The sequence below is a fragment of the Poecilia formosa genome, unplaced genomic scaffold (genome assembly GCF_000485575.1).
Source record: "Poecilia formosa unplaced genomic scaffold, Poecilia_formosa-5.1.2 Scaffold269, whole genome shotgun sequence".
Lineage (NCBI taxonomy): Eukaryota > Metazoa > Chordata > Actinopteri > Cyprinodontiformes > Poeciliidae > Poecilia > Poecilia formosa.
The window spans coordinates 108,674-135,628 of record NW_006800208.1 but is presented as its reverse complement, the minus strand read 5'-3'; the positions used below and the strand labels follow the sequence as shown (position 1 = coordinate 135,628).

Here is a 26,955-nt window from a genome sequence, read left to right as displayed (position 1 = left end):
CTGAAACAGGCACAAAGTTTTAATTCACATTTTATAATATTTCATCCAGTGTAGAGATATCTTAAAGCCTTAGTTTCAGATATTACACATGGACATTCCTGATGACGTAACATTAGCTTTAAGGCACCAAACCAGTGAGTTCTACCCATTGCTTTTCCCTTTTAATAATTTTTAATAACCTTAATAATACAATAGTTGATCAGTGATCAACTCGGACAATTTCTCTAGATCAGCTTTGATCTGTGAATAATCTGGTTAAACAAAGTTACAAGTGCATTAGGTGACAGTAGGCAGCACAATGATGTAGCTTAATATGTTTATTGTAAAAACAGCCAGAGGTTAGGGACTTGTGTTTTGATGCATTAACCAGGTCAATAAGTAATTGTTGGAAAAACACTGCATGGATTTCATCAAAATGTTGGGCTATCCATAACTCATTCGTCAAAGTTCATCTAAATATGTAAGGCCGGATGCTGTTCTAGCTCAAAATTTCTTAAAAATGAGTCAAAGCATGCATCCACTCTATAAAATGCATAGATTCCCGTACCTCTTCTGATGTCATCAACACAAATATCCACAAAGCAGAACTAGCTGCTGTTTTCTCTTCAGCATTCATCATGTTTTTATTGTCAGCGTATTCTTATTGAAATAAGTACTAACACCTTCCAATTCTTTTTCCTCTTCTTGATGGAAAATGTGACCATCTTGCAGATGCAGTCCCTTTACAACGTCGCTGATCATGCGTGACAGGTTCATGTGATGCAACACCTGGACATGTTTTGATTTGGGGGAAGAAAAAAAAAAGAATGTGAGAAATGTCACACTCAAGGCTCTGACAAGCCAGAAAATATACCAGGAACATTTTTAAATATATTCCACACCAAATCATAAAACCTGGATCTTCATCTCCATACCTGCTCTCACACTTTCAGTCTCTGTCTTTAAATTTTCACTTTCTTTCTCCTGACTCCTTCAGAATTGCTTTTTATTTCTTGTATTTAAAAAAAAATCAGCTCCTCTCCACCTGTCTCTCTCGGCCTTGCCTGCACCCTGATACTAAGTCTCACTCCCTCTACCTCTGCCCGCATCCCTCCTTCACCCCCCCTACCTCTCCTCACCCTCTCTCTCTTTCGCTTTTCCCCTGGCAGGCTAGTGATTGACACTTACAAATTACCCGGCGGCAGTGGCATTGTGTGTGACCCCTCTCTCTCATCTCCAGCCCGCTGCCGTTTTGTCATCTAATTACTGTGAATCCCCGGCCTGCTCCCCACTGCTGCATTTTTAATATGGCTGCCCCCCTCTACTCTCCTTCTCCCCAACTTCACACTCTCTCCTCTTCCTCCTCACACAATCCCACTCCTTCATTCACCTACTTCGCCTTTCCTCTCCGTCCAATACTCGTGAGCCCTGACCATCGTCTCTATATCCTCTCGCGCGCCTTCGCCAAGTGTCTCCTCTCCACCGCCTCCATTATCACGCCATCGCCTCTCCTCCTTCCTTCCTTCGGCTCCGTCCCGCGTGCGGATCAGTCCACGTCAATCTGTCTGTTTGCTGTTCCAGTTTTCACGGCTATCATTAAGAGTGTTTGGTAAACACGTGGATCAATAGGTGCTAATGAACACACGGTGGTTCGTGGTCTGTCACAGGACAGCACGTGAGGAGCTTACGCCGTTTCCGTCTTAATTTGTTTGCTGCGACGGCGAGTTAGTGCCATTGTAGATTGGGGGGGAAAAAAGGGAGTATATTTATGCCAAAAAACTAGAGTATGTTCAGAAATTTCCTAGAAAAAAACTTGGAAGTTTCTACGCTTGAAAAGTCAAAAACTTGCAACAATTTTTAGATTGTCAGAAAAAACTGGAAAATTGTGAGTTTTAAAAGTCAAACACTATATTTTGTTTTCTAGAAAATTCCTCAGATTAATCTGAAAATTCTTAGGTTTTTTCTTGCTAATTTTTTTACTTTTGAAACTCTGAAATTTCCTTGTTTTTCCTAGAAGATTTTTGAGTTGTGACAGAAAGTTACCCCTCCTTTTTTTCTATCTACTATGGCCCTGATACACAGAAGTAGTTTTCAGCTCATTGTAACTGTATTGGTTTGTTTCCAGGTAATGCTGTGTGTGTGTGTGCATTTGTTATTTATTAGGGGTATAATAGTAGTATCTTAAAAAACAAACAAAGAATAATTCAGTTTAGTTTTGATTAGACAACATGTTTTGGTTTTTATGTATTTCTTACTTGAAGCCAGAAACATTGAAAAGATTCAGTTTTTTAATTCAAATTCGAAAACACTTTATTAATTAAATGTTGTTGTAACTCGTATCTTGAAAGGATTGTTGTGGATGCTGATGCTGTGAGCAGGAAGGATCTCCAGTAGCAGTCAGTCTTGCATGGCAAGTAATCTGAAGAGGCCTCTGACTGAAGACTGTTGCTGTACGGCAATCTCATGACTGTCATCACATGCCAAAAGCTCAGTATCCTAGCAGTAGATATGATATTTAATGATAACACGACACTCAGTTGTTGGCTAGCATTGCTAATCCACCTCGTTTGCTTTTGCTGCTTCACTTTAAATCTGTCAGGCCATGGAGTTAGAAAGCCAGGCAGAGAGACGTTGGGGTATGTGGCATGATCCTTACCCAGTCTGGTTTATGGACGAGATGTTTTCAACTTTGTCCTGCTTTTTGGTCCTTTTCAACTCCGCTCTGATTGTAAGTTGTAGGTCACCTATTATTTCTTTTTTTTTTTTTTTTTAGCTTTTGAGGTGCTAATCAGCTACTCACATTTGTAAAAGCAACACCTTGTCCTCACAGTTACACAGTAGAGGAAGTAAAGTAAAAAATATATCTTGTGATAACATAAAGGTTTCATAAATATCAAACTGTGTTCAAAAGAATCTGTTTCTCACAGCGTTCTGTAACTGTTAGGTGTTCAACACACCTGAATCAAAAGGATGAATTAGCTCTTCATCGTGTAGTTAGATTCCACAGAGTATAGTTAATGACTTTACAATCAGACCCACGTGTTGGACCTGGGACACATCTGAAAGTTACAGGACTATCTACCTGGAGGACTGGCGTTTCATAAATGTGGTCTAAGTGTTTCAGATCTTTAACAGGTGAAAAAAACCTGTCCAGACTCTAAAAAACCTGTGACATTCCCGTTTATGACTAATTTATACCTTAACAGTATCTTCGCTAATGTTAACGAGAAATCTTGTGTGAAATGAAATTCATCATCTGCACTAACTCACGGCGTATGTTTGTAGATTTTTGTATCATGAATTTGGAAGGTATATGGTGAGGAGATATCCTAATGTGGATCATTATTTCTCTCAGGGACAAAAAAAGGACATAAAAACTACATTCATATTCCAATGAGTAATCTCTCCCCATCCCCCGTCTCTTTTCAATTCTTTTTCTCAACCATCATCCGTTCCAACTCAACTCATCTGTTTGGAGGTTCTTAGCTGGGCTAGGTCTAGTTTTGAGCTCATCTTCAGAAGCAAGGACTCTTGGTCCAAACCTTCTAAAAATGGCAACTTTTAACCATCTGCCATCTTGTTTTATGTCACATGAACCTTAGTGTGTCCTGAGAATTTGAGAATAATCCCACATCAACATCCAGAAGGGAAAACAGCCGATCTCTTCTTCTTGACTGGACGTGTGCTTGTTTGTGGCCGGTATTTGTATAGCACCACCCTTTGAAAGACTCCTGTATTGTCAAAGTCGACACACAAAGCAAGTGGGAGCCAGTCAACCGAATCATCTGAGTCAGCAGTGCTTTCTGGTGAGTCCGTTAATCCGGGTCAACGAACCGATTCGGTTGAATAATCTGAGCCTCTTGTGTCACTATAGCTGCATGGGAAACCATAAAGTTCCCAAATATCATACTTTAGTGACAGGGAGTCCACATACCTCGCTTTTTATGTATTTCTTGATGTTTTGGTGTCATGTTTTAAAGATGGCATTAGCAGAACAAAAAATGCTGCCCATTAGTTCCTCATTATGTATTCAGGTTTAAAACAACAGTGTATTTGTTCAGTACCTGTGTATGGTGAATCAAAAGGACTTTACCAGAAATTTACAGAATACATAAACACATTGGTGACACATTAGAGCCTGAGGCTTACACAGAGCCATACTGGGAGATAGGAAAAAAAGGCAAAGTATGAAGGCAACACGGGAAGCGCATGCAAGTAGAGAAGACTGCGCGTGTAACCGGAGCTATACGTTTTAGAGGTAACAAAGCCAAATATTGGAAAACTGAGGGTGTGCCGTCTGTACGCCTACAATTTCATAGCTCTTGCTCCTCGTTTCTTCAAATAAGTTCATGTCAAAAGAGTTTTCTCTGGAACATTCTCACATCTCACAGCTGTTGTTGTTGCAACCTTCCAGATCTTTCAAGTCTTCTGGTTCTGCTCTGCATCCACAGAACCAGAACCAAATGAGGAGAAGCAGCTTCTATGCACCTCAAATCTGGAACAAACTTCCAGAAAACTGCCAAAACACTGAGTTCCTTTAAATCTAGACTAAAAACCCAGCTGTTTAGGGTTGCTTTTGAAACCTAATCATGAAACATTAATCAACAATCTGGTGTGCAAAACATAATGTTGTTGACTGTGTGCTCTATGACCTTGTGTTTTTATGATGTAAAGCACTTTGAGATGCCTTGTTGCTATACAAATAAAATTTGATCTGCATTTTAAAGGGATCTAACACCCCCAACACCCTAGTAGTCGTATAAATTAACATAATCTTAGTTTTAAAAGTGTTTTGCCAGTGCTGTTGCTCTGTTTAACTATGTGGACTGTTTAAAAGAAGACTTTTGAATAACCCAACATCTTTTTTGCTAAATTAATTTGTACAAAAACGTGTTTTCAATGTGATACAAAAGTAACAATTATTACAAATGTAACAAGTATTACATTTGTATCACTAAAATGTCACCTCAAGGTCTAAATTACAATGTTGAACCAACAGTGAGGTAAAAGGTTACAGCAACAGTATTTGCTTCACTGGAAACCCTCCAATATCTCCCTCAAATAACAGGTATAAATTTCTATATTAATTTATTGTGGGTTTTTTTAGTGTATCATTAACATTTGTAGGATTTTCCCTGCTTTTCATTAAACGATTGTGTGAAATACAGTATGCTCGTCTTGTGCCTCAAGGCTACAAATACACTCCTGATCAAAATCTTAAGACCAGTCAAAAAATTGCAAGAATTTGCATTTTGCACTATTGGATCTTAAGAAGGTTCTAAGTAGAGCTTCACAATGTTAAAGAAAAAAATCAGCGTAAGAGACAAGAACGTTTGAGCAGGGAATTTTCTGAAAACTGCATTTACACTCAAACATGGTTTTTTCAGCTGATCAAAAGTTTAAGACCATAGTCTTTAAAAGCCAAAAGCTGTGCAAAAATCTGGATTCATGTCAGTTTCTGCTAAGTCTTTACACTGTCAAGACCTCCTGATGGCAAAAGCAAAAAAGCTCACTGACTGAACGTGGTAGGATTGTTGAGCTGCATAAGCAAGGCCTCTCACAACGTGCCATCGCTGCTGAGGTTGGACGCAGTAAGACAGTCATTTTGCATTTTTTAAATGATCCCTGAGGGTTATGGAACAAAAAAGTCAAGTGGTAGACCCAAAAAAATTTCACCAGCTCTGAGCCGCAGGATTCGATTGGCTGTCTGTCAAGACACGGGACGATCCTCTACCCAAATTAAGGCCATTACTGGTGCTGACTGCAGCCCAATAACCATCAGACGGCATCTGCGAGAGAAGGGCTTCAGAAACAAAAAACGTCTTCAAAGGCCACGTCTTCTTCAACGCCACAAAATTGCCCGTTTGGACTTTGCAAGAGTGCACCAAACATGAGACACTGAAAGGTGGAAGAAAGTTGTAAAACTTTAACCTTGATGGTCCTGATGGCTTCCAACGTTACTGGCATGACAAGGAGATCCCACCTTGTCATGCACAGTGATGGGGGCGCCATCATGATTTGGGGTGCGTTTTCCTTCAATGGAACAATGGAGCTTCAGGTTGTGCAGGGGCGTCAAACAGCAGCTGGCTGTGTGGAGATGTTGCAGCGGGCATCCCTCATGACTGAGGGCCCTCGTCTGTGTGGTAATGATTGGGTTTTTCAACAGGACAGTGCTGCAGTTCACAATGCCCGCCTGACAAAGGAGTTCTTCCAAGAGAGTAACATCACTATTTTGGACCATCCTGCATGTTCCCCGGATCTAAACCCAATTGAGAACATTTGGGGATGGATGGCAAGGGAAGTTTACAAAAATGGACATCAGTTCCAGACAGTGGATGCCCTTCGTGAAGCTATGTTCAACACTTGGAGCAACGTTCCCACTAGCCTCCTGGAAACACTGGCATCAAGCATGCCTAAACGATTGTTTGAAGTCATCAACAAGAATGGTGGAGCTACTCATTACTGAGTCCATTTTTTTTGACACTTTGATTTCTGTTTTGGGGGGTTTTCGGGTTTTTTGAGCTATGGTCTTAAACTTTTGATCAGCTGAAAAAATCATGTTTGAGTGTAAATGCAGTTTTCAATTAATTCCCCGCTCAAAAGTTTTTGTCTCTTACGCTGATTTCTTCTTTTAACATTGTGAAGCTCTACTTAGAACCTTCTTAAGGTCCAATAGTGCAAAATGCAAATTCTTGCAGTTTTTTAACTGGTCTTAAGATTTTGATCAGGAGTGTATTAAAAAACTTCACATATTCTCAATAGACTCTTTTAAGGAAGAACGTCATGGTCAAACATGGGAAGCTTCAATGCATAGCGGAAGAATACAAACACACACACACGCACACCCACACACACAAGGAACTTTATCTCTTGCTGCCTATAGATGTAGTTTATGCCGTTATATGAAGATTTCCGTCTTTCATGCAAGCACAAGGATAACCTGCTTGGATAAAAAATGTAAAGAATGACACGGTACGAGTGTTAAGGCACATTTACACCCACAGTGGCCTTGCATACCTGCTTCTTTGTGTGTGTGTGTGTGAGTGTGTGGCTCAGCTGCCCACAGCCAGACTGCGCTCCCCTGCCGATCCCCATCTTCCAGCTAGAAATCAGCAGACCGTGGCAGGCTGCTGCTGCACTACAGCTCTGGAGGAAGAAGGGAACAAAAAAGAGGGAATAAAAAAAAAAAGTTATTTCATTATGAGAACTTTCTAAAGTTTTTTTTGGTGTTACTTTTCATAGTTTTGGAGATTAAAAAAGAAAAGTTTTCTTTGCAGAGCAGGTGCTGACAGATGCTTAAGCCGAAGCAGACATTCAGCTGGGCAGGCAGGCAGGGCAGGGCCCGGGCCAGGCCAGGCGGGAAACGACCTGCCTCCCCCCCCCCAACCTTCTGATGTAGCTCCAGGGCGTGGCAGGATTTAGCATGGCCTCATTACCTTGTCACGAGCTCGGAGAAATATGGGCCTCCAGAGAGAGGCTCAGGGACGTGGACTGATGAAAACAGAAAAGGGAAAAGGGAGCTGACAGCAGGCGCACGCAAAAGAAGGGAGGGGGTTGGAAAGAAGGGGCGGGGAAGGAAGGAGAGCGAGAGGTATGAGAGCAGGAAGGGGAATTGAGAGAGAAAGGGAGGAGAGATGTTGACAGATCTGGAAAAATAGAGAGACAGTGGGGATGGCTGGAGTATGGCGGGGAGTGGCGAAACTAATGGTCCTGCCCAGAGAGATAGCAGTCGATCACTCATCTTTAAACAAAAGCAGCGGGCTCAGGAGGATATTTAAGAAGTGCTTATTTAATTAAAAGTCCCTTTGCTCATATTTATGAGCCATCGCTCCTTCAAATATTAACCTTCCAGGTCCTGGGAGGCCTCTTACGGCTCAGCCCTGCACTGTGGACTTGATGGCTTGGACAGGGGCGATGTTGGTGATGAGCCCCTGTCTTCAAACCCGGAGTTCAGTGTGGTAATGCTCAGATTGTTCAGTGACGTGAAGGTAAAAAGGTGTGCAAATACAAGAGAGGGAAATAAAGCACCTGTCTGCAGACACTGAATGGACTCAAACTTTGGGCGATTCGCGTTTTCCACAAATTATTGACCAAATATGATTAGATATCAGTTTATTCCTGTTAGAAATGACATAGAGCAACTTGTACATGGTTATGTAGGAGTGCATTGGAGATGAAAACATGTTTTCAGATTATTTTGAATTTTGTAAGGTTTTATGAAATGTTAAATTTAAAGAGGGCAGTATTATGTATTTTCCAGCCATTTTGTAGCACAATCAGTCACTGACGGTGACTGAACGTCAACTTCAGTTGTTATAAAAATGCTTTACATATCAAATATGACTTAAAATAAATTTGGCTTCATCATTGAAATCAGGCCTCTGTCTCTTTAAGAAGCTCCTGCTCTTTCTGAAACTCTGCTTTCGGGAAATCTTCTCAACAACATTCGACAGGAAGAGTTTAAGAATCCAACAAAGAGCGACGGAAACCAAGGAGACTAAATACTGTGGAGATGGCATTGTGTCAGAGACACCAGGTGAGTTTAAACGGTGAATGCAGAACTGAGAGAAAATCAGAAATGTAAAATAACAGGGACAAGAGAAACAGATTGGACCTGGAAAACTGGAATTAATACCTCGATGAGTCTGAAGTGCGACGAACCAACATGGAGCGACACTAAGATAAATAGAAGCACAAGAGAACCTGAACACAAACAAGAATCATGAAAAATATTGCCAAGTGTAAACCCGAAGAATTCAAAAGAAACCAAGTTAATTACAGAATTATTAATATCTCTCACAGATTTAGATAGATTATTTTCATTTAAGCAATAAGTAAATTTCTCTTTCAAAAAAAAAAAGGTGAGCATTTGTGAAAAGGTAAACACAACAATGTTGGGGAAAAAAATAAATTTACTTACTTTTATTTAAAAAATACTGTCATCTTAATATTATTTACAGAGTTCTCAGAACAAAAGTGTTGGTCAGATAAAAAGATTACTTTGAGCCTGAATCTGTCAGGGGTTTGAATAATTTAGGTTGAAGGTATAAATGATAGGAAAAAAAGTCAACATTTATTAAGAACACCCATATTCCACATTCAAATACATAGTCAGAAATTAGGCATTTAAGAGCATTTTATTGTATCAATGTATAATTTAGATTATGGACTTAAATCATATTTACCCTTAGTGAGTGTCAGAAAAGAAAAGAAAAATCCTTTATTCTTCAGAAGTAGCTGCATTTCTGTTATAAATGTGAGCAAACTGTCATCAGTACTCCACTGATATAAAAAAACCACAATTTTGCAATTGCAGCGTTTCCATTAAATAAGAAACGCGATTAAAATCACACGTTAATAAGTTTGTTCACACGACAAGTCGTTAAAAAACATGCCGCTCCACGATCCTCTAACTACTTTCTGTCGTCTTCTTTACGGGTTTTGCGCCAGGTGCAACATCTGGTTGTTGATCATGTGACTCGAAAAAAGCATTAACATTGAAACAAGTGTTTTATTTACAAAATAAATCAATTTCGACATGGCCAAAAAAACCCCCACCTCATCCTTGCACCAAAGCTTTTTGCTGAAAAATTTCCCATTTCCATTATGCCAATTTATTTTTAAAACTGAGCAATTATATGGTCAATGGAAATGCAGCTATTGTCTTATTACAGTCAAGTACTCCAAGATGCTTGAAAAGTTATAAATCAAAGAGCAAAAAACATGATCATTTCTACAGACATTGCTCTGTCTGTTGACCAATATCATGCAATAAGTTGTAAAAATGCACTTTACTTCCCACAGCCACACAACAAATATAGTAACGCTAAAAACTTACCAGTAAAACATGATTTTATGCCTCTCTATGGTGAGTTCTTCCTGTTTCATCTGCATGCCATATTCCTCGGCGTAACTCATCAAACTGAAATTGTCACCACCCAACCAGTCAGTGGCTTTGAGGTTTGTAGATTTCTCTGTTCATATTTCTCTTCCCCTCACTGACTGTTTACATACATCGAGACACGCTCTCCATACCAGAAGAGCATTCTGCATATTTATATCCAGACATCTGTTTAGAGAGATTAATGTTGCCTTGGAGTCCCAGTTTATAATACAGACCTCCTCTCACAAGTCCAAACAGAGATAACTGGTATCGCATCAAGAGAGGGGGAAAAAAAAGATACGGCACATCTAGTTTCTTTGACAAAACTCAACAACAAGCACTGCTGAGCTCCGCCGCCCCGAAGAACTCTAAAACAAATCTCACAGTAAAGCGTCTGTAAGCCACTGAAGAGATGATATTTGAATACAGCTGAAATCCTTGAATATTTCTATAGCCTTCGAAAAGTTATGCTAACACACATTTTGTTACAAATAAAGGTCTTATGTGTTAAATAATATGTCTGAGATATCCTTCATATAATGCGATATCATTTTTGTCCTTGATAACAAAGCTTTTTTAATGCTGTAGTTTTTTTACAAAGCCCGTCTGGTGACGTAGAAAAAAGAAACAAAAAACCCAACTTGTGGCCAGAAGTTATTCAATACGTGGCCACGAGTTGTTATAATTAAGTAAATTCCCACGAGTTATTAAGTCGCGGTCACGAGGTTTTTTTTAAATTATTTTTGCTCCCATTTCTCCAGATAGGTTTCGTAGTTTTTTTTTCTTTGTTGGTGCTAAAAATAATACTAAAGTTTGGTTTGTCTTTTCTCTATTGTCCACACCTTCTTTGTGCAGGTGACAGTGAATAACTATTGAACCATTGAATAACAAACTAAAAAAAAAAAAAATAATAATAAAATAAATAAAAAATCATCACCCCAAGATAATGACACGTTTCAACCACATAAACGCAACAACGTAGGAGAAATTCACTGCTGTCATTCTTAACACTCTTCTGCCTGGGTCAACTTTATCCCAGGTTTAAAAAACTACAATATACGATGCATTGATTCACAACTCCTAACATCGTTGTGATGGTGATGGAAATTTTGCACTTTGGTTGCACCTGCTCTCTGTTCCATCTCATTTGCAAAGCAAATAGCTCTAATGACACGTCTGAGCGAAAACAGAGGCATTTCATGCACTAGATCTGAGTTTTTTCTCTTTTCACAAAATATAAACTTGTCCAATCCTAACAGACACAAAAAACATAATTTTTTTTTTTAGTAATGGGATTTAAAATGTTTAATCGAGTTAATTGCAGGGTCTGCAAATAATTAATAGTGACAAAATACATTTTCAAATCAAAAAACATTTTTACTGATGAATTATGGAATAAAAAGCCACATAGGCTCAACAATAAATATATTTATTTTTAATCTTTAGGTTATTCAACCATCAGATTGGTGCAAAGTGCTATTATTCCCATTCAGCGTTCAAGTGTTTCAAGAATCCCTGATCATTCATGGAACTTCTTTAGAAACATGGACTGTGGACAAAGACATTAAAGTTGTGGACATCTGTACCGCTGCAACATGTTCAGTACTGAGATGCTATTTTAGGCTTGAATAGCTCCACTGATAGGCTGAGTTGTTATTGTCCAACTTGCACACAAAAGTAATCTTTCCCAGCATCTCTTCAGATCGTCCTTTGCCGTTTGTGGAGGTCGCTTGTGAGTCAGATTTGCATAAAATGTATTCTATCGTTGGGATTAATCAGCTCAAAGATTAATTGGATTACTAATTTAGTAATCCATTTAAGCCACAACTGTACAAAAATATATATGTTTTCATTTAAGATAAAACACTTTTGTCTGTAGATTTGTTTTAGCCAAAACTTATCAAGGGGCCTAATTTTAGTGTCGCCCTGTTCAGATTGACGAAGGGTAGTATTATTATTTGCATCTTTTAGTGTATTTCTAATAATGTATAAGAAGTAGTACCAGTAGTAGTTAAATGAAATATCTGTAGAATGTGCTATTTCTTTTACATGATTCATTAATTAATCATCAGATTAGTTGATAGATTAATTGATTATGAAAATAATCGTTAGTTGCAGCTCTGCTATGTTACAAATAGCACTGACCTTTGAATTGGATGCTTTTTCTCTATGCTAACTTTAATTTATATCATATGTACTTTTATAAATGTAATTATTTTTATGAATACGTGCATAACGTTTCAGTTTAACAATAAAGTTCACAGCCTAAGACTTTGGCTCACTCAGTTGCCAAAACAACAAATTCATTCCCCACAGTCTTCTCCAACACGTTGTAGTGATTTAAAATATGTTCCCATTCCTGCCTTGTCTTTCTGCGGCTGTCTGCTGCCAACATCGAGACAGGCAATCGGTATTTTTTATTTTTTTTCCCTTTTCCGACATCAGCACTCTCACACATTCATGCACATCCTCAGACTGAGGCGACTAGAGACACTTCACAATGTTCTCAGTTTCTAATAAGAATGTGATCACAGGTAGTACTCACTTAAGACCTTCAAAAACGCTCCACTTAACATAACTGTTTTATGAGTCCGCTGCTCACTTTGTGGTATCACCTCACTGTCTTCAAGCACCCACCTGAGCTCCTCTTTCTTTCAGTGCGGTTATTTTTTTTTCCTGACTTTTTTTTTTTTTAAACCAAAAATTGGAAGTTCACCTCTTTTTTTTCTCCTTTACTGACTGAATATAATGAAACAGGTGCAGAGTTTTGTTTCTGTGGAAGAGGAGGCTGCTCAGTATGTCGTGTTTAGAGATTCCAAATAATGCTTCAAAAAGCCGTATTATTGACGTGATTTCCATTTTGTTTTTGTGGATGTGTAAATTTTGAAGTATCGCGTTGATAGAAATGCCGAAATTCGAAACAACTGCCAAAAAGTTTGACACTCGCTTGAGGTGCTTCTTGGCTTTTCTGGAAAAGAGCTAGTGCGCGAAAAAATGAGAAGTAAACACATTTACTGAATAAGTTCTGATACAGCGAACTCTCCCATCCACCGGCGGGTTTGTGCTAATGGTGGACAATGTGGACTTTGGACATTTTGTGATACCATTGTAATAACAATTAAATTATTATATTTAAAAAACTGTTTACTTATTTTTTAGGTAACTGTATGGATGTGACTGCATGGCACAGCATTCTTAGCGCCACAAACATAAATATACATCATAAAAAGTATTATCCTTTAGAATAGGCCACTTGCTCAAAAAGTGTGATTCTTGGCACACTTTTAAAATGTAACTATTTTAATTTAATAAATGTAAATCTATTTAATAATTTTTCTTTTCAAATTTACTGATATTTATTGGTGGTCTTGTGGAACAAACAGTGGAGAAAATAGCAAAAAAACAAAAAGAAAGAAGGAATAACATATTCATACTGCCAGTTTTGGTTTTTTAAATATATAATCAATAATTGAAATTTATCATGACAATGATAAATAAAAAATCTTACCATGACAAACAACCTCTGCTTCCTGTTTGTTGCAGGACTATGTAACATTAACATCTGAAGAAATGATGCTTTACGTGTCCTGGTTGATTCCAGCAGATGGAGACATGCCTAATTCGCATTTTCTTTCTATTTGTTTTTTTTTTCCGCAACATTTTAAAAGTAAACTTAAAATTCACATGACAGCTGAAAGCTGTCGTAGCTTGTAAGAATTGATGAGCTTAGCTTAGCTGACGAATATCAGAGTCTCATATCATCTTCAGTAAGTCTGAGCCAGACTTAACCAAGAAGCCAATTTCTGTTGTCTTCACCAGTACTGAGGTTTCAAATTATATTTTTGCTTAACTTATTTCTTAATGACATTAAACAGCGATTAATTTTCACAAAATATCAAATAATTGTGTAACTGTGATTTTTTTAAAATATCTACACATAAACATTGCAGTTTGATATCAACATTACCAGTCTTTTTTGCTGTTTGTTTATTGTAATCCATTCTTACCTCCCACCTGAACACATTTCTATTATTATTACTGCTTTGTATGCACACATGCAGTGGCGGCAGGTCGCTTTCCAGGTGTTCTTTTTCTGGATTTGTTCAGACTCAGAGGTAGCGTAATGTCTGGTGTGGGTTTTCTTCAGCAGTCGCAGCACATATTCTATGCATGATGTTTTGTTTGGGTTGCATTGTGTGTGTGAAAGAGAAGGAATTCAAGGAGACGGCTCTGAAAAAAAAAATATCTAAAGGATAAAGTGCAAGAGGCCATAGAGGAACCACAGAACAAGCAGGGAGAGAGAAAGTGTGTGTGTGTGTGTGCTGCATGTATGAGTATTGGTGTGTGTTTGCACAGAAGCGACAGACAAACAGGCCAGAGAGAGAAAGAGGAGAGAGGTTATTGCTGGAAAGCGTGAAGACAATAATGCAAACTGACACTTCAGAAATTAGATGCCGGTTGCCTTGGCAACAGGCCCTGGGCTAGGGGCTACCGGTGGTGTGGGGGGGAAGGGGTGAGCACGGGTGAGGGCGAGTGGGGCTGCGGAGAGCGCTCAGATAGTGAGTAAATTATGTTTGATTAGAAGCGCAATCGTTTGAAAAGAGCGGAGCGAAGAAGCCCGTGGCGACGAATCCGCCAATCAATGCCGGAGAGGAGCGGAGGCATCGAGAGCGAGCCCATGCACGAGGGCTCCGGAGGATTTCCTGGAGTGTTTTCACAGGTGACACACTCGCCTCAAGGAGGGGGAAGATTAGTCTCAGGCCGAGGAAAACAAACGGCATCACTACAATAAACGTGACAAAAAAAATTTACACACTGAGCCAATGAACAGCTTTACTAATAAAAATGTGTCATGGAGAAATCAGACACCAGAGAAAAGCGCTAACAGGTATTGCTAGGCTCTTGTACCAAACTTCGTCAGCAGGTCAAAGTTCACAATAAATTATGTAATAACAGAAATACCCTTTGTCTTATTTGTGCCTTCAGAAAGTCTTGCGTCTTAAAATCCAGCGTAACAGAAAATGGAGTTAAATAAGTTTCTGAATAGATTTTTGTCTCACCGTGCTTATTAGAACACTAATTTACTTGGATAAACTTGTATTGTTAGCATAAGTAAGTATAGATTAATTAAATAATCACAAAAAACATACAGAAAAATATTACTAAATAATGGTCATCAGAAGGAGCTAAAGTTGAAATTTTAAACAATTTAAAATATATCCATCTAATCATGTTTCTTCAGGTTGCACTGACAATGTTGCTCCTTTTATTGAGAGAGCGTATCTTTAGTAGCGTCACCCTGCTGCTGTTTTCACTTGTACAGTTTGAACCCAACAGAGCCCGTCTCTACCAGGTGTCTGGTCACTGTATGAGAGGTCAGAGGTTACGATGCACAGCTCGTCTTCTCTTGTCTGCAACATCAAAGTTCATTATATTATTTTAAAAATAAAACTAAGTTCATTAAAGATGCCATGTCATGAAGTCAGTAAGTCATAGTGGTCTCCATGTCTGGTCAAAGGTTAGTAATTAGATTTGGTGAGCCACTATTTTATTGTCTGTGTTTTGATCTTTTTTTTTTTTCTTTTTTTTTTGCTTTGAACACAAATGATTAAATTGTGAACTAGTGATCTAACTGAATTCTCTAGATTGACAATATTTTTGAATGTTAAAATAATGTAGCGCACATGAAAACATCACATTTGACCTTTCACCCACAAGAATAGCTTTCTTCTAAGTCCCTTCAAAGCATCGTTGCTAACCAAAACAGCTCCTTACTCCACATTCATGGTTCCCTGGAATCTCCAACAATGTAATGAGTGAATTTAAAAATTTAATCAGTTTGTGAGGCTGGCGCAAATTAACTAGTAACAGTAAGAAACTACCAAATACATCAATACCCAAGTTTGTTTTTCACTGGATATATTTGTAAAGATAAATGATAATGAAAAAGACAATTGTCATTTTTACATCAGAAACGATGAAAAGATTGATCCATCCTCCCCAATAATTTAAATCTAAATGTATTTGCGGCATTTGTTTTCTTTTACGTTTTAGGTAGTGGGAATCCTATAAGCAGAAAAAACAAGAATCAGTTTTACTGTGACGTGACGGCTGTTCTCCATGGCCTGGTGACGAATACAGTTCACACATAAAGATTGTGCTATAATCAACTTAAAGCTTAAAGTCACAGCTCTGAACAAAGTGTCTGACTTGAGGCTTCTGACTTAGTGTTGTGCAACAGTGTTGTTTTGTTGTTGTCAGTGAACGCATCAATCATCAAGCCTCCATTGAAGGTTAATACCATGCTAGATAGCTTAAACCAAAGTTGCCTTACTAACAGTATTTAGAAATATTTGGGAAAATATGAAAACAATTATTTTTTACTCTTACACTTGCACGTATATAAAGACAAAAAAACTAAACGGTAAGCATATTTCAATAGCTAGCATAGCATTGGTACACTCCACTTGAGGAGGGGTTTGAAATTCTGACAGGTTTACTGTATGTTATACTTTTTTGTAATATAATTCAAATGCATTGAGAAATGTGTGAACATTCTTGATAGAATAAAAAAATTGGACCGACCAACTAGCTAATGCGCTTGTTACAGTGCAACAGGGCAACACAGACTCTGCGTTTCCATGTCAAAGGTGAGCAAAGGTGAGGTGGGGTGGTGGCGCAGGGGCAAAGCACAACCCACGTATTGAGGCCCTAGTCCTCATGGCGGTGGTCGCAGGTTCAATTCCCAGCCTGGCGACATTTGCCGCATGTCTTCCCCTCTCTGATTGCCTCGTTTCCTGCCGAACTACTTTCAAATAAAGGCCACTAGAGTCAACAAAACCCTTTTAAATAAAAAGGTGAGCAAAGCTAATAGTGACATGTTGTAACTGCTTTGTTTAAAACTAGAAACTTGATTAATATCCCATGTGAATAAGTTTGCTCATGAGATAAGTCATTAAAAAATATCCTCCATCAGTCATCCTCCAGCTACTTCCTGTTGTCTTTTTCCTGGTTGTTGATCATGTGACTCGTGTGATGCGAAAAAAAAAAAGTGTTTCCTTTGCACTTTTGCGAAATAAACCAATTTCGATACGACTAAAATAACCCTTCTCCCAGCAGTAAAACTTTTTCTCAGAAACTATTTTTTTCTGAATTGCCGTATTTCCATTAAGCGAATTTAGTTTTGAAATTTCAAACTGCGCAATTATGAACTCACACATCCAGCCCTCAAAGCATATAACACGTTTTGCAACATAATCCTGTATGTTGCACTGATTGGATATACTGAACAGAAAATTCAGTATATCAAACCATGATATAATGTATGGTTTTTAAATGTCGCTGATAAAGTCTCATCCTCAAGAAAGGTTGTCATTTAAGTTTATATTCGGAGGAATTTTACCCCTCAAAATTTGCTCCTTTCTGTAACTCAGCAAAAACTTTTAAAGCCTAAAAAAAAGAGCTAAGCAAAAAAGGCAAAGACCTCAGAACATGGAGGCTCTGCTTGATTAGGAGACATATTCTTCTGCTTTCAAAAGCAAACGAAGGAATTTATCAGCAGCAAATCACAAAGTGATCTCTGCTCCCGACAGAAACTACACTGACATTCGAGCGCAGCTAACAAAGCCCGTCTTTTCACACCTCTAATTCCACCTGAAGGATTTTTGTCATTTACACCACCCCTTGTAAATATGTGGTACAAAAGCTTTACATTCATATATAGTTGCTGCGTGTGGCATAAACTCACACCGAGTAGAAAGGTGCAGTTCTGCCACGGCGTGTTAGGGCTGCTGCAGATAGAAAAAAAAACAAAATTCTGAAATTTTCTAGAAAAAAACTGGGAATTTCTGAGTTTCAAAAAATAAAAAAAAACTTCGCTAGAAAAAACCCGGACATTTCATTTGAAAAGTCAAAAATTTGATAGAAAAAAAAAAAAAATTTCAGATTATTCTCAGAAATTTCCTACAAAAAAACTGGGAAACTTCTGACTTTGAAACGTCCAAAAGTTGCTTGAAAAAACGTACAAATTTTGAGATTAATTGCAGAAATGTTCGAGAAAAAACATGGACATTTCTGTGTTTCAAAAGTTTTCAAATTTAGACACAAAATTTCCAGCAGTTGAATATTTTAAAATAATTATGGTGGCTCTTGAGAAGCATATGCTTGTATGGTAATGGGAAAAAAAAACGAAAAAAAAAAACTCATCTCTGCTGGAAAAACTTTTAGAATGTATTAAAGAAAGAAAGAAAACGATGACATGACAACAACAAACACATTAAAAGTACAAGATATATGCTTCAGTAATAATCAATATAAAGTTTTGTTTTAAGTCACTTTATTATTATTAAGGATGCATAGCTCTTATCTGTACTGAAAATAGTTATCCAGACATATAATCAAAAATTAATAATTTACCAAAACTTATGTGAAAATTGTGAGATACTGTATATATATTTTATATGAAGTTCTCATTAAGTAGACGTTATTTACTGAACATTCAAAGATTATTTTCACTTCTACCCACTAAATATATTTTCTATCACATCATAATGTACATTTATTGCATGGAAATGAATTTCTTTAGACTTTTTGTAACTAATAGATTACAGGCACACACAAAAGCAACAACTCTTTTAATTAATACCTACAGCTTTTGAGGTATATCAATATTTTTCCAGACAAACACTTTAGCAGATTTAATGTATGAATATTCCTTTAAAGACTCCAGCTCTGATTTCCTTTAGAGCAAGAAAGCATTTGAGATTGTGGAAGAGGTATCTAATTAAAGGTTTAACCTTTTTATTCCTCCCCTGCTCTCACCGCAACCGCTTTTAAAACATGACTTGCAAAAGCTCCAGAAGTAAGACAAAGGACAAAGTTAGAAACTCTAACTAGCAACGTACTCTGGCCATAAAACTTTGCATAAAGCTCTATATTTTCATGATATAATGGTAGTGAAATAAAAGTTTACAGCAAAAATATAAGTGCAAATCGTCAGCTTCTTGTTTTTCTTTCTCTGAATCAAAACTTAACACAAGAGTCATCGTCTTCAATCAAGACGTAAGTGGATGACCCAATAAATAAATTCAAGGTTGATCAAGCGCTATTTTAGCACTTTTAATTATTTTCGATGAAAGGAGCGTTGAGTGGGCAATTAGTAGGTCTGCTTAAAATTAGAGTCAGCTAATTCCTGTCCCCATAACACCTAGTTTGAATCAGTTTTAGATAAAGAAAATATACATTTAAAGATCAAGGTTGAAATTGACTGATAAAATGCAATGACAGCAACAGCAAAGAGCCAGCAGGACATTTTAAACCATTTGTGATTAAATTGGTTGAGAAACATTAAACATATGGTTGGTGTGATAAAAAAAGTTTAGGGTGCTGCAACTAGAAAAAAAAAAAAGATTATGTATGAATGTATTTATTGGGTCATCCATTTACGTCTTGATTGAAGACAATGACTCTATCCCAGGTGTGTCCAAAGGACATTCGTGGCCCTGGGATTTGTCGGCCCCCCAACTGCAGTTCAAGAATGATGCAAATTTGTTTACTAAACTTTCTATTTTTAATCAAGGTACAATTATTGCTGACAATTTTCTTGCAATGAAAAATGCTAAATACGACACAAAGTATTTTTTTAACCAAACCGTAGCGATTAGTGGAGCCTCGTTTATCCAGAGACTTTTACTAAAAAGCCGACTTTGCCGCACAGAAATCAACTTTTATTTCATTTATTAAAGTTGGCTAAGTATTAGCAAGAGTTTTGAAAGAAAGTGACCCTAAGTCCTGTTCTTATTACTGAGTAAATGCTTCCAACCAAGCCTAGAAGAATTTGAAAAATTGTTGCTTTACGTGTAACACAACATAAAAAAAAATTCTTATTAAGTTTTGGAATAATATCCCTTTTTTGTGAAAAAAATAAATAAATCTGACTACTTTATTTACTTGATTTTTTAGACTCAACAATTTCAGTCCACATGACAAAAATGAACAAGCATTTTTCCCGAGGTGGCCGCAATATAACTTTGACTTCAGGATTATTCAAATCAGAGTTATAGCTTCAGCAAGACTAACAAAATTAGCTGTAACAAACAATCTTTAGTAATCTCTTAAAATCGGTTAAAATGCGCATGTTCTTCAGTGTATATGGGCTAAAAATTGTGTTTTCTTCTTCTTTAGTTGCAGCTTTTAAAGCACTGAAGACCATTTTCTCACCTTGTTAAAACGTAGGAACCGTGGACGGTCTCCTGTGGATTTACAGCTGACGTTGCGTTTAGTGACCGGCCCGTTTTCTGCTTACAGCAGTTGGATCGCAGGGTCAAAATGTGGAGATGCTAAGAGCGTTTTGTTGGTCGTTGCATCAGTAAGATAGGCGCTTTCGGTTACTTCCCATTTGTCACCGGATGCACACTCAACAAATTAACAGAAGTCCCCTATAAAGAAGACAAAGAATAAACATTATTTGTGAGTTATCTCATAAAAGCAGAAGTTATTAACCGCTAAAAACCTAAACCTAACACAGGGAAGCTAATTGCCTCTAAACTCTCGGCTTACTGGAGGTGATAAAGCGAGATATGGAGATGCTCAGTGTTGGGCTCACGTAGATCAGTGTTACAACAAGAGTTTCGCCTTAAAGAAGGGCCATTAACCATGTTTAATGTGCTAGTGTAAATTTTGAGTTTTCACAATTTGGGCTATATCCAGGATTTATCAAGCGTAAGTTGATCCAATCATGTCAAACGATGAAGATGGGATGGCCTGCAGTTAGGCGTTTTTACTCCTCGCTCTCAGAATCAGCTCCAAAAGAGCTGCATGATAAACCGAGTTTCAGTCGTCGCAGCAGGATTAGTTTGCACCTCATTATTACAAAAAGCTCCTTAGAGGCAACATGTGGTAAGATATTATATTATAGGAAAGGAGAACAGGAGAGAAACATAGTTTGGACTGTGGTTGAGCTGCTAGAACTGACAGAAAGATGGGGATGTCTCAGTGACAGAAGAGAAACAAAGAGGTAAAGAAAATGTGAGTTACTCACAATGAATATTTTTTAATGATTATTAAGTGGTAGCAGTTAGTAACAGTAATTATAGGGGTATAGTAGTAGATCACAGTTTATCAAGTCTTCAATCACAGAAAACAAAACGTGCTCACAGTTGGTTCATGGATTATACAACAATAAAACCACTTTGGAGTAGTTTTGATAATCCAGTGTACGAGATGCACTTGAATGCACCATTAAAACTGTCATTAGCAGCAGTTCAACTCACCACAGAATTGATCTGCAGCTTGACATTTAGGAAACAAGGTTGCTTAGGAGAAACTCAGCAATTTCGGAAATTGTTGAGGTGAGTGGTTCTGTCAACTACGGAAACAGAGAGCGGACGTTTTCTGCATGTACTTTTTCCTCAATGTTTTTCTTGAGATAACGAGTTCGTTTCACAGCGGTCGTTGGTCTCTGGGTTTGTTAAACCTGATTTTTTTTTTCTTTCTCCGCTAAAGCTGCCTTAAAAACCTTATTGTAACAAAACAAAGAATAGCTTAGAGATAACCAGAGTTGTCTTTGTTTTGTTTCAATGTCATTTTTAAAGTCGTGCCACAGAACGTCACGTCGAGGGTTTAGTTCCACACCTTAACATTCTGCATCTGTTCAGGTATGAAACAACGCTGGATTTGTTTGCTACCAGCAAAGATGTGCTGGATGTTTTTGGTACAAATATATGTACTGTTCCACCCCTACTACTAATAAGGCATTGTTCAATTACTGCCATCAAGGTATGTCAACTTAAAAAGTAAGGTTTTGTATCTGCAAACATCTTCTGTCACACTGTTCCTTATCATGAGATGCCAGTGCACTTATCTCAGTTCTTGGAGATTTCACTAAGGAATGCATAACGGAGTGCTGCCCCTCCCCAACCTGCTGCTACACACTACATCAGCTGACTGTAATAAGCACTTTGCTGAAAAACAGTTTGGGGTTGTAAAATTAACCTGTCATGCAACCATTTTTTTAGTTTAACAATCTCATTTTAAGCCGATTCTTACAAGAGTAAATTGTTTTAGCAAGTATTCTTGAAAAAGTGTGGTTACTTGCTAATCCAGCTGTTGAAATCGAAACAGTGCTGAATTCATAAACCAGAACGTCCCCCTGACCAGGTAACATCAAATATCTTTGTCACTGAACGTCAATCAGGGAACGCAATTTTACTTTCCCCACTGGGAAATTGTTTTGCAGCATTTCCATTCACTGAAAAACAAACCTAGAAACGCCCGAGCGTGATCATTCGGCATCAACAAAGTGTAATGTACGATAACACAGACAAGAAAAAGCACTCATGGCTTCATGTTATTAAGCATTACAATAGCAGCAGCTATAAAAGAGACTCCATCTCTATTGTTTTTTTCCTCGCAGACGCTTTTTTTTTTTTACTTGTGGCCTGAGGGTAGAGGCTGAAAATCTGTAAAGGGAACGGTCTGAACATAGCATGACACAGGCTGCCTGTCTCAGCATCTGACTGTCATAAAAGCCCAAAGACTCGAGTCGGAGTCCTTCCTAAAAACTTTAACCAGGCTATCGGGTCTGGTTTTATTGGCCGTGGAGAGATTACCGTACCATTTCAGATGAAAACAATAAAAGCTCTCGATTTCCTTATAAAGCACAGCCGTCGTCATTCTTCTTTTGTTGCAGCGGTAAAACGTGTCTCAGAGGATTCAGGGAGGTAAAAACATAATGAACACAACAATGAAGTGAGTATTCATGAGAGCTGGATGTGCGAGCTATTTAGGTAAATCTCACCTAAAGCAAGTATGTAATACTTTTCCCTCAATTTGTTCTGAAGAAGATAATTGGCTGTAGAGCAATCGTTTATTTATTTCTCAATAAATATTTATTTATATTGAAATCATATATAATTTCTTATTTGCACCATAATAAACGAAACACTAACCAACATTTTTGGTGTGTAATGGCGACATATGGAAAAATATAATGATTCAAATTGTTCGTTTTTGTGTTTTTATGATGTGAAGCATGCGCAAGTCAAATAAAATTTGATAGATTGATTGATAGAGTTGATGTGTTTCAAACTAAATCTGGGAAAAGCTGAAGGTATCTGCTGGTCTATCGCTTTTATTATTATTTTATTTCACAAACTACATGTAGCACTTGTTTTTGTTTGCAGGCTAGCTACCTGTGCATATCGACAAACAAGTCAGTCAGCTAACATCTTGTCGCTGTCGGAGTCAGCGTTATTTGACAAGCTTGCGCACACAAACAGGAAGTTTGACGCATTTGCTCTCAATGAAAACATTTTAAATCAATAGGAAGGAATACACAAACTAAAGATTTTTCTGTAAATATCTAAACAGACATTATTTTGACAAAGGGGAAGACACAGATGAATTATCATAAACACACGGTACTGGTGTGAGCACTCAGTGGAGAAACATCCTGGGAAAGTCTGAACAGCTTGTGTCCAGCTTATGTGGGGTCTGCAGAGATTTTAGCTGACTTTTTCCTGACCCTAGTCCTAAACAACCTTAGAAAATCATGATTTTCTAAAATCATGATTTTCAACAATAGGTCTTCTCTGTAGACCTATTGTTGCCCTATAGGGAGCAAAATCTCAACGATGTGATGATCTACACAACAAGAATTTTGAAAACGACTACTAATTAAGTTGGGGTCTATATTTTTGCTTATTTTGAAATTAAATAAATCCAAAGACATTCTTCATTGCCTATAAATGGTTTAATAAATAGGTTACACTATAATAGAAGCAGTGTGAATAAGTATTATTGTTCTGCTTTGAATAATAACAATTAGCTTTAAGAAAATCTATGTATAAACTCCATTTTTTTACTCAGGAATCTCATGCCAGTCTAAGCCTACTACAACAAAAAAGTTATTTTATATTAAGTATTAAATAACCTTGTTAAACCAACAATTACAATAAAATATATTGTAATTCTATTGGAGAAGATGTGTCGCAAAATTGACGTAAAACCACAGGAAATTGGGTCAACTGGTGAAAGGGGACATGGGAGATCGGACTGGATCGTAACTCCTCATTTGGGAAAGAGAAACATAAATATCAAATGGTTTCAAGATGTTGAGACATCATTTTTATTGTAAAGTATTAGCCATTATGCATCATCTTTTTCACCTAGGCTTTTGCTCCACAACGTCAATCACTTTGCTCTTCTTCCTATTCTACGTGTGTTTCTGCATCTATGCAGTGCTTTCTCTTCCTGCAGTCGCCCGCTGATCGCGGCGTCTCTCGTCCAAGGACGCTTTGAGACACGGATGGCGGTGAGGAGCGGAGCTTTCAATGGCAGCAGAAGCACTCCATCACCCTGGAGCCACACCGGTACCGGAACGAGGAAAGCGCAACGTTAAATCTTTATCTGTTGACACGGTTGTAAGGAAGATGAAGAGGATTTGTTAATTTGTCTCATTTTCTATTGGGCATGCTCGTCTCTGTTCTGTTTTGTTGTGTTACCAATTTGGTTACTTCAAATGAATGTGATCCAATTTGCTAAGCGAGGTAGAAGCCGTGAGATAAAAGCGCACATTAGGATTTTCATTACTGTAAAAGCAACTGGTCAGTCTGCGGCGATGAAAGTCACTCAAAGCTTAAGGCCTTGTTTGCGCTAACAATGTTGTAAAACAGAGACTTTCTTCTCTATTACACATACAAACTTTAAAGGGTTAAGTAAAAAAAAAAATCTAAAGTGGAGACTTGTCATTAGTTATTCTTCTCAGTGAAACGCTGGTAAAAACTTTAAAGGGTTAACAGAGGAGCCGTGTTGTGATGACTTCCTGAAGGCGGAGTTTCAGAAAGAATAGGAGTTTCTTAAAGAGACAGAGGCCCAATTTCATATTTGATGTATACAGCATGTATAGTATCTGAATGTAACATAGTTATTTGATTGTGCTATAAAATGACACTATGTTGCCAGAAAACATACTCATGTCCCTTTAAACCAAATGGTTTTGCAACAGGATGCTATTCACCTTCTGATAATAATACTATTTCAATATATTGTGTCTTTCTATTTTCCTGATTGCAGGTTTGCTATTTTTCCACCGCTGTCTCGCCTCAGCAGTTGTGGTCAGCTTCATCTCATAAAAACGTCAGTCGTGTAATCCCTCCTGCAGCTCTTCAGAGCAACTGTGCAAAGTCCTGCATTGAAAGACAAAACGATTAGCTTCTCGGCGCTAAGACAAACAAATCTCCACATGAAAAAGGTAAGTCGAACCATCCAGTTAGAGGTGTAGAAAATTTTTTGGTGGGGGGGCGAGAGGGAAGGGGGTTTTTGCACGGCACGATGAGTAATTACACACCACACACCTGGTTCTAGATTGTGGATAATGCGCTAGCGCCGCGTTGTTTGTTTCAAACAATTAATCTATCCGCAGGGTAGCAAAACAAAAAAAAGATTGAAATAAACCTGTAATGGAGCAGTCGGGGAGTGGAGTTACAAGTTGAGATAGTTTCCTGCGGTGAGGATGTGCGCCTCAGTGGCAGTGACGGAGCACACTTCTTCACAGGCCTTCACGGGAGCGCTCACTCAACGCTGTTAGATCCCCTGACCTCTCATGGCTACATTAAACCCTTTAGAATAACAAAGCGCAGTTTGAGAGACCCGCAGTCACTTCAATTCGAATGTGCAAATACACTTCCAAGGAAATAAATCCATAGCAAACTTGAGAAATGCCAAGAGTCAGATTTAATATTTTCCTAAAGTATGAATGTCTGGGTTTTTTTTTTCTTTTTCCTCTTTATGCATAAATCTGAAACCAAATATTATCTTAATTATGTATACAAAGTTTAAAATGCATTGTCTGTTGCCTGCAGATGCAAACACACACGCGCGCGCGCGCGCACAAGCGTGCCGCGTTCCGCGCAGCGGCACGTATGTACACACACGCACGCAGGGCGGCTGCAGAATTGAATGCGATAGGGAAGTGAAAAATGATTAACCCAGGGTCAGCTCTCAGCCTCAATCTCGGCAGCGCTCAAAGAACATCCTCGCCTGATTTACACTCGTCATGTTCCACAGCACACATTTGCATATATTTATTAAATTCACCACGCGTTGGAGAATAAAATATAACAGCGCGGAGGGGGGAGGGTGGGAGCACGAGGAAAGGCAGCGGAGGAAGGGAGCGAGGGGAGGATGGTTATTTAAAGGAGGTGTGTGTTTCTCATAGATTTGCTTTCCATTCATATTCATTCGCTCCTTTCTCCTTCTGTCTCTCTCCCGCTCTCTGTTTTTGTTCATTAGCATGGAGGTCAGCGCAGGCATCAGATGTGACCGCGTGCCGCTTTGGGCGACACGTTGCTGTTGGTCAGCCTATTGAGTTGACCTTGTTATCGTTGTGACAGACTGTGTTATTTATCAGTTAGTTAGATAAGAGCAGCGTGGAGCGCGGTGATAGTCCGCCGCACGGAACGAGCCCCGCCGCTGAATCCCAAACACCGGCTGACTGAAACACGGCCCGCCCTCGGCTTTGTTTTTCACTTGTGCAAACGAAACTCGGTCGTCTTCGTGAAGCGCAGAGGAAATGGCTCTATCTACAGGAGAGCAACTTCGAAACGGTTTCCCAAAAATATCCAATAGCTGCTCGGCGCTTCCTACGCCTGTGGTGTTGGCTGGAGTGAGATTTCTGATCAGTTCTAGCTTGACAGAAGCTAAATTTAAGCAGCCATTAGCTCACTTTTCCATTACAGATGTGCGCAAACGATATTTCGGTAATGTGACAACCCCCCTTCGCCCCAACTTCGCAATTGTGGTGTTTCCATTTAATAAAACGTAATGAAAATCACAAGTTTGTTCACTAATAAGCCATTAGAAAACATGCTCACCACTTCATGTCGTTTTCTTCTTCCGTCAGTGGTAATGTCCGGTTGTTGATCACGTGACGCATGACGTGAAAAAGTATTTCGTTTCAGTTTTACGGAATACATTAATTTTGATGAGTCTAAAAAGCACCTCTCAGAATATAAGTATGATCTACTTATATTTTTTGATGGTTTTGTGGAACAAACAGTGGAGAAAATAGTAAAAATAACGTTTGCGTTAATGTC

At 38.3% G+C, this 26,955-nt stretch overlaps 1 long non-coding RNA gene across 3 annotated transcripts; it reads right to left on the bottom strand.

Annotated features, from left to right (window-relative positions):
• On the bottom strand, window positions 1-26,955 carry LOC103150996 (uncharacterized). 3 transcript variants are annotated; one of them, XR_001664593.1, is made up of 6 exons: window positions 26,734-26,955; window positions 24,879-25,047; window positions 20,081-20,298; window positions 8,615-8,655; window positions 6,997-7,125; window positions 1-768 (listed from the first exon to the last, which is right to left on the bottom strand). It is a non-coding gene; the product is annotated as an uncharacterized LOC103150996 (long non-coding RNA). The 3 variants fall into 3 exon arrangements; XR_001664591.1 differs by lacking the exon at window positions 8,615-8,655 and having other exon boundaries at window positions 26,734-26,953; XR_001664592.1 differs by lacking the exons at window positions 6,997-7,125; window positions 8,615-8,655 and having other exon boundaries at window positions 26,734-26,949.